This window comes from Apium graveolens, chromosome 9 (assembly GCF_009905375.1).
Source record: "Apium graveolens cultivar Ventura chromosome 9, ASM990537v1, whole genome shotgun sequence".
NCBI classification, from domain to species: domain Eukaryota; kingdom Viridiplantae; phylum Streptophyta; class Magnoliopsida; order Apiales; family Apiaceae; genus Apium; species Apium graveolens.
The window spans coordinates 18,096,973-18,105,275 of record NC_133655.1 but is presented as its reverse complement, the minus strand read 5'-3'; the positions used below and the strand labels follow the sequence as shown (position 1 = coordinate 18,105,275).

The 8,303-nt window shown below is 43.8% G+C and overlaps 1 non-coding gene across 1 annotated transcript; it reads left to right on the top strand.

The window, feature by feature from the left end:
• Positions 1–4,039: 4,039 nt before the first annotated feature.
• LOC141687745 (small nucleolar RNA R71) lies at positions 4,040–4,146 on the top strand. The gene has a single exon (XR_012561229.1). It is a non-coding gene; the product is annotated as a small nucleolar RNA R71 (small nucleolar RNA).
• Positions 4,147–8,303: the final 4,157 nt, after the last annotated feature.

The following is an 8,303-nucleotide window of genomic DNA, read 5'->3' as shown; positions in this document are numbered from 1 at the left end:
CCTTCATCACTTTTGATTACCCGAGGTGTTCCAAACCTTGTGAAAATTTGCTTATGAAGAAAATTTAGCACTGCCTTTGCATCATTTTTCGGTAAAGTTTTAACTTCGACCCATTTTGAGACATAATCGACTGCCAGCAAGATGTACTGATTATTGCAAGACGAGATAAAAGGCCCCATGAAATCGATTCCCCATACATCAAAGACCTCGACTTCAAGCATCACATTTAATGGCATCTCATCCTTCCTTGACAAATTTCCCACTCTTTGGCAACGATCACACCTTAAAACAAACTGATGAGCATCTTTGAACAAGGTGGGCCAGAAAAAACCTGCTTGCAGAATACGAGCTGCCGTCTTCTCACCTCCATAGTGTCCACCATAAACCGTGGAATGGCAGTCTCGTAATATCCCCTCCGTCTCACAGAATGGGATACATCTCCTGATGATCTGGTCAGCTCCCTGTCTAAACAAATATGGTTCATCCCACATATACCACTTCACCTCATGCAGAAACTTCTTCTTTTGCGCGGATGTCAAATTAGGAGGCATTATATTGCTGACAAGATAGTTTACAATATCTGCAAACCATGGTTCTTCCTCCTGAATTGCAAACAACTGCTCATCCGGAAAAGATTCATTGATTAACGTCCTATCTTGTGAAGTAAAATCGGGATTCTCCAACCTAGAGAGATGTCAGCTACTTGATTCTCGGTACCTTTTCTATCTTTGATCTCTAACTCAAATTCTTGAAGTAAAAGCACCCAACGAATGAGTCTCGGCTTCGAATCCTTCTTAGAAACCAGATAGCGAATAGCTGCATGATCAGTGAATACTGTCACTTTCGTACCAAGCAGATAAGATCGAAATTTCTCAAAGCCAAAGACTATAGCCAAAAGCTCCTTCTCAGTAGTGGTGTAGTTCAATTGGGCCCTATTTAAAGTCTTACTCGCATAGTAGACCACATGGAAGAGATTTTTCTTGCGCGATCCCAGAACTGCACCTACCGCATAGTCACTCGCATCACACATCATCTCAAATGGTTCTGTCCAATCTGGTGCTGTAATAACTGGTGTCGTGATCAAACTCTCCTTGAGAGTCTCGAATGCTGCCAAACATTCATCATCAAATTTGAAAGGCGCATCTTTCTCAATAAATTGCACAACGGCTTAGATATCTTTGAAAAGTCCTTGATGAATCGCCGCTAAAAACCCGCATGACCGAGAAAACTACGGATTCCTTTCACCGAATTAGGTGGGGGAAGATTTTCAATGACTCCCACCTTGGCCTTGTCCACCTCCAGACCTTTGCTAGAGACCTTATGCCCAAGGATAATGCCTTCACGCACCATAAAATGACATTTCTCCCAATTAAGCACCAAATTAGTTTCCACGCATCTTTTGAGTACGGCGCGCAGATTATTCAAACATTCATCATATGAGTGTCCAAAGACGGAGAAGTCATCCATGAACACTTCGACGTTATTTCCAATCATGTCAGAGAATATAGCCATCATACATCTCTGAAAGGTGGCCGGAGCGCCACATAACCCAAACGAAACTCTTTGAAAAGCAAATGTGCCAAATGGATAAGTGAAGGTAGTCTTTTCCTGATCCTCTGGTGCAATACAAATCTGATTATACCCGGAATACCCATCCAGAAGACAAAAATACTCATGTCCCGCCAATCTGTCAAGCATTTGATCAATGAATGGGAGAGGGAAGTGATCCTTCCTTGTGGCTTTGTTCAATTTTCTATAATCCATGCATACTCTCCATCCTGTAACTGTTCGAGTAGGGATGAGCTCATTCTTTTCATTTGCGACCACAGTGATACCTCCTTTCTTAGGTACACATTACACGGGGCTCACCCACGAGCTGTCAGAAATAGGATAAATGATGCCTGCATCTAGCCATTTCAGAATTTCTTTCTTCACCACCTCCTTCATGATCGGGTTCAGTCTTCGCTGCTGTTCCACAGTTGGATTACTACCTTCCTCTAACAGAATTTTATGCATACAATATGAAGGACTTATCCCCTTGATGTCTGCTATGGTCCATCCTATAGCCGATTTGAATTCTCTCAAAATCCTTAAGAGCTTGTCTTCCTCACTACCTGAAAGGTCAGCTGAAATAATAACAGGTAACGTAGATGAATCACCTAAAAAGGCATACCTCAAGTGTTCAGGTAATGGTTTGAGCTCTAAGGTAGGCGCTTCCTCTATTGATGGTTTGAGCTTCCCTTCAGCGTTCTTGAGGTCAGAAGTACCAAGAGATTCAAATGGTATATCTAGCTTTCACTTCCAGGGAGAAGCGTTCAGATATTGTAATTGCTCGTTGTTATCTTCATCATCACTGTCAAATTCCCCCACTAAGGCCTTTTCTAATGCATCAGACATTAGCATATGATCGAGTTCCGAAGTAACCGCAGAATCAATCACATCCACTTTTAAGCACTCCTCATCTTCTGTAGGGAATTTCATTGCCTTGAATACGTTGAAGGTCACATCCTGATCTTGAACCCGCATAGTAAGTTCCCCTTTTTGCACATCTATCAAGGTACGGCCAGTAGCCAAGAAAGGCCTCCCCAAGATTATGGGAATCTTCTTATCTTCCTCAAAATCCAGAATAACAAAATCAGCAGGAAAGAAGAGCTTATCCACCTTGACGAGCACATCCTCAACTATGCCCCTTGGGTAAGTAATGGAACGGTCCGCCAATTGTAGCGACATGTATGTGGGTTTTGGATCAGGCAGATCCAGTTTTTTAAAGATCGACAACGGCATCAGATTAATGCTTGCTCCCAAATCACAAAGGCACTTGTCAAAAGTTAGATTGCCAATGGTGCAAGGAATGGTGAAGCTTCCTGGATCTTTCAGTTTTGGTGGTAACTTTTGTTGCAGAACCGCGCTGCATTCTTCCGTGAGAGCAACGGTTTCAAGGTCATCCAGTTTCACCTTCCTTGAAAGAATAGTCTTCATAAACTTCGCATAACTAGGCATTTGTTCCAGAGCCTCAGCGAAAGGTATATTGATGTGAAGTTTCTTGAACACCTCCAGAAACTTCCCGAACTGTCTATCCAGCTTTTGTTGCTGCAATCTCTTAGGAAAAGGTGGTGGAGGATAGAGCTGTTTCTCCCCTGTATTAGCCTCAGGCAGAGTGTGTTCAACAGTAGTCTTCCTTGGTTCCGCCGCTTTCTCCCTTTGCTTAGATTCTTCATCTCTAACTTCAGCTTCGACTTCTTTTGCCTTTTCAGCATCAGCTACTTTTCCAGACCTTAAGGTAATAGCCTTGACTTGCTCTTTAGCTTCCTTCCTGCCTGGTACTTCCGTGTCACTGGGAAGAATGCCAGGTTGACGATTGAGCACTGCATTGGCTAATTGATCGATTTGATTTTCCAAGGTCTTGATAGAAACCGCCTGACTCTTGCACAACAGCTTAAGTTCTTCAAAATCAGCACTAGTAGGTGCAGCTGCACTTCCCTGTTGAGGATATGATTGTCTTGTAGCATACTGATGTGGTTGCTGGAATCCAGGTGGGTTAAACTGTTTACTCACTCCTTGCTGATATGGTGGCTGAATAGCATTCTGATTATTTCCCCAGCTGAAATTTGGATGATTTCTGTTGTTAGGATGATAGGTTTTTGGCACAGGCTGCTGTTGTCGCTGATAATTATTCACATACTGAACAGATTCGTTGACAAGAGAACACTGATCCGTAGCATGAGAACCTGCACAAAGCTCACAAACCATAGCTATTTGATTAACTCCATACGTAGCCAAAGAATCAACCTTCATTGATAGCGCTTGGAGCTGGGCTGCAATAGCGGTGGCTGCATCAACTTCCAGAATACCTGCTACCTTGCCTAACGTCATCCTCTGAGTTGGGTTTTGATGCTCATTTGCAGCCATCGTCTCGATAAGATTATACGCCTCAGTATAGCTTTTAGCCCATAAGGCGCCTCCAGCTGCTGCATCGAGCATGGGCCGAGATTGGGCCCCCAAACCATTATAAAAACCAGTGATTACCATCCAATCCGGCATTCCATGATGTGGACATTTTCTCAACATTTCCTTGTAGCGTTCCCAAGCCTCGCACATAGATTCTGTAGGTTGCTGCGTAAACTGAGTAAGAGCACTCCTCATAGCAGCAGTCTTTGCCATTGGATAAAACTTCACCAGAAACTTTTGCGCAAGATCTTGCCACGTAGTGATGGACCCAGCTGGTTCAGAATGTAACCAGTCTTTAGCTTTATCCCTCAGTGAGAATGGGAAAAGCCTCAACTTGATAGCCTCATCAGTCATGCCATTATACTTAAAAGTGCTGCAGATCTCGACAAAATTCCTTATGTGCATGTTGGGGTCTTCAGTTGCCGCTCCTCCAAAAGAAACAGAATTCTGCACCATCTGAATAGTGCCCGGCTTGATTTCAAAGGTGTTAGCTTGAATAGCCGGATGAAGGATGCTTGACTGAATGTCATCAATTTTAGGCCGAGAAAAATCCATAAGAGCTGGATCAGCTTGAACAATATGATCTCCCATGTTTACTGGTTCTTTCTGCTCAGTTCCTGAATCCGAATCCTCAAAATCTAACTTCTCCGGAGTATCAATAACTTCGTCTTTTCCTTCAGCTGTATCTAAGGTCCTCTTGCGAGCACGAGAACGAGTTTGCATAAACGCTTGCTAAAGTACCTGAAACACAACCGAAAAGAGTAATTAACTACTACATCCTAATCACTGAGTCCTAATGACCAATGATGGTAAGTACATAAACTAAACAAATACGCCGAGTCCCCGGCAGCGGCGCCAAAAACTTGTTAGGGCGAAATCACGCACTAATATTCACGCAAGTATACGCGTTCGCAAGTAATATAGAATACTTTCTAGTTCGTTCCCTCAGAGACTCAGACTAAGTTATTGTCTAATTTAACTCACTCACCAATGTATGATTACTTCTCAATGTTAAGATAATAACACTTAAAATTGTTGATTAAATATTAACTATAATTAACTACTTAATTAACCACTTAACTAACACTTCAATTTATCAATAATAAAACACTCATGAGATCACAACTTCATTATTACTTCCTTCTATAGCCATAGTTATTACCTTTAGCATGTGACAGTGATGATATTAATCGAATAACACAAAACTGATAAAAGCCAACTTTCATTGTACTAATACCATTCTACCAAACATCCACAATTAAGATAGAAGTTGAATAGTCATCAATTATGTTGAGTTCCTATATGTCTACAGAAATTGACAACACAACGATTTAAGCACAAGTTATTCCTTTTGATTACATAGGGCAAGTAAAACTGTTAGAGTTACCCACTAATCATGCACAATGTACATGAACCTATGCTAGCATGGCAAGTTCTAAATCTCAAGATCCACCGTCACTTCACAAGAGATTAACACCCTATCTTATATGTTCGCGACGTACATAAGACGAATACGCACAACCAATACTAGATATCATGCAATCATCACATACTAAAGTATTAAACAATTAACTAAAGAATTTCATAATAAATCCGTTGCAACCCCATGATCACGATTAGCCCATAATAGAACTTATCGCCATCATGGGTTCATATGAAATCATGATAACAAACACAAGAAAATAATAACTAAACTAATTATATTAAAACAGAGTACGTCACAAGAGTAAATAAGTCAAAGCAAGAAAACTAGCATCCAACGTTACAACGAAACAAGAATCACAAGAATATATGCTTCTCCTTCGTTGCTGTGTGCTAAATCGGTCTTCTTCCTTATCTCCTTCGCTTCTTGTAAAACACAATCTAAAACATAATCTCCTCTTAATACTCTGTGAAAAACATCTCAAATCTACTTATATAATAGTCCCATAAAACTCAGATTACATAGAAGTTGGAAGCCAAACAGAAGTAGAAGTCTAAAATAATATATCTTTTTCCCCGACCCTGCGCGGCCGCTCAGCATTTCTGCGCGGGCGCGCAAGGCTGCTGCGCGGCCGCTCAGCATTGTTGCGCCTGCGCGCAGGACCCTTCTGGAAAAATTCCATGTTTGCTCCGTTTCTTCGCCGTAATCTGCCCGTTCTTTTCCTCTCGCAATGGTGAACACATGCCAAGGCTTATTCTTGATGATTCCTCCTCTGAAATGCAACTAATATCGTGAAATGCATAAACACTAGAAAAACGCATCAAATACACAAAATACTTGATTTCAAGACACCAATTTAAGCCATTTTAAGACGTTCTAAGTGGTATAAAATGCCACTTATCAAGAACCCACATAGGTTTGGGCGTACGATGGACGAGTGTCGTCGTGCGGAGAACACTCAAAACCAAGACGAGGAAGGAAGGGATCTTTCAGCCTTGAAAAGGAGGCTTGGCATAAGGTTGGAGGACGACAATTTGACGATGTTGCTAGTAGAATGGCAAAAGGAAGGAAACGCCGGAGAAGCGAGGCCCTGTGACACGACGCGTGTGCCCCCCGCATTGCAAAGGGATGACGGGGCGCGATACCGCGAGCACGAGCGTGCCCCTCCGCCAGGAAGGTCCGGGAATTACTACCGGGGATATCAGAGGAATGGACGAGGAAGAATGGGATATCAATACGGAAGAGCCCCTTACAATGGTAGGAGAGGTGGAGCACACTCCGCTGGAGAAGCCCCCGTCGTTATTCCCGTAGCTTCCCACAGCGTTACTGGTAATGGGTCTGGGGCGCGTCCTCATGACCAGGACGGCGGGCGAATTCAAGTAAGAATGCAGAACAATGATGAAATTCCGCGACGCGGTCAAGATGAACCTCGCGTACGGGAAAATATTCAGAACCAAAATGGTAACATGCCACCGCCGCAGCCTCAGGGCGAGGGGCGGCGAGATCCTTCGCCACACCCGGGGGGTAATCAAGGGGAATTTCAGCAAGTCACAGAGCAACCCCAACATCCCAATGTTCAAACCATTCCTGGGGTAGGGACGTTTAATGTGAACGACCTCAAGAGGTTGCTCAACCATCTTGAGGGAGGAAGAGTAACGGCGACTGCGCAAGCTCCTTCTCCTTTTGCTGCTGTCGTGAGGGAGGCGCAATTGCCCGCAGGATACAGGAACACAACCAATGACTTGCGTTTCCACGGGAACTCTGATCCTGTGGAATTCTTGGGGCGTTTTAACATTGAAATGGACGTATATCAAGTACCTGATTTGGCTCGATGCCGTCTCCTGGCAGCCACTTTCAGGGAAGGCGCTCAGCAGTGGTTCCAAAAATTTGGTCCAGGTGTGATTACATCCTGGGAACAGATGAAAACTTTGTTTTTGACACAATTCCAAGCCGCGGTGAAGTACACACCACTTGTTACCACGCTGGCAAATGTGAAACAAAAAGAATGGGAAAGTTTGACTTTGTATTTCAAGAGGTTTAATGCAGAATCCACTTTGGTGAGGGGTGCAACTGATGAAACACTGAAAATACTGCTTATAGCTGGTTGCGTGTGGGGACGGATTTTTGGAAGCACTTGCAAGGGAAGGACCCAGTGTCACTAGCTGATGTACTTGCGCAGGCGGAGTCGTTCAAAGCAATCGAGTAGTCGCTTGCAGAAATAAAAAAGAATGACAATACTCATAACTCTAAGGGGCGATCCAAGAGAAGGGACAGATCCTTGAGCCCAGCTTATCGGCGAAATGCCAGAAGCCCTAACAGGGTGAACACTGTGAGCTCGCGGAGAGAATGGAGCCCACCGTCGAATTACGAGAGAAGGGTAAGCAATTATACACCACTGGCGGCGTCCATTGATCATATCTTCGAGGTAAATAAGGATAGAGGGATCTTCAAGAAGCCCGACCGTCTAACTTCATGGAAGAGCAGAGACAAAAAGAAGTATTGTGACTACCATGAGTCTACTGGCCATGACACCCATGAGTGTCGTCACCTCCGGGATGAGATTAAGGATTTGATCAAGGCCGGATACCTAGGAGAATGGATTGACAAGGTGAAGCGACGCAGGGGACTTGATGACAAGGGTAAGGATGAAAGACAGCCCCCGCGGGCGGAGGATGTTGAAAAAACAGCAGAGGTCAAGTTTCAGAGGGCTGGCAGTATCAGGGCAATTTTTGGAGGACACCCTTTTATTGGTGATAGTAATCGAGCACTGGAGAAAAACGCGAGAGAAGCGTGACATCCACCGCTCACCAACATCCACAGCTTGGAAGATAGACCCCCGAAGGTCTTTAAGGGAGAGTCCGCTGATATTACGTTCAAGGAAAAAGAATCTAGGTGGGTGCATCATCCTCACAACGATGCGCTGGTGATTACC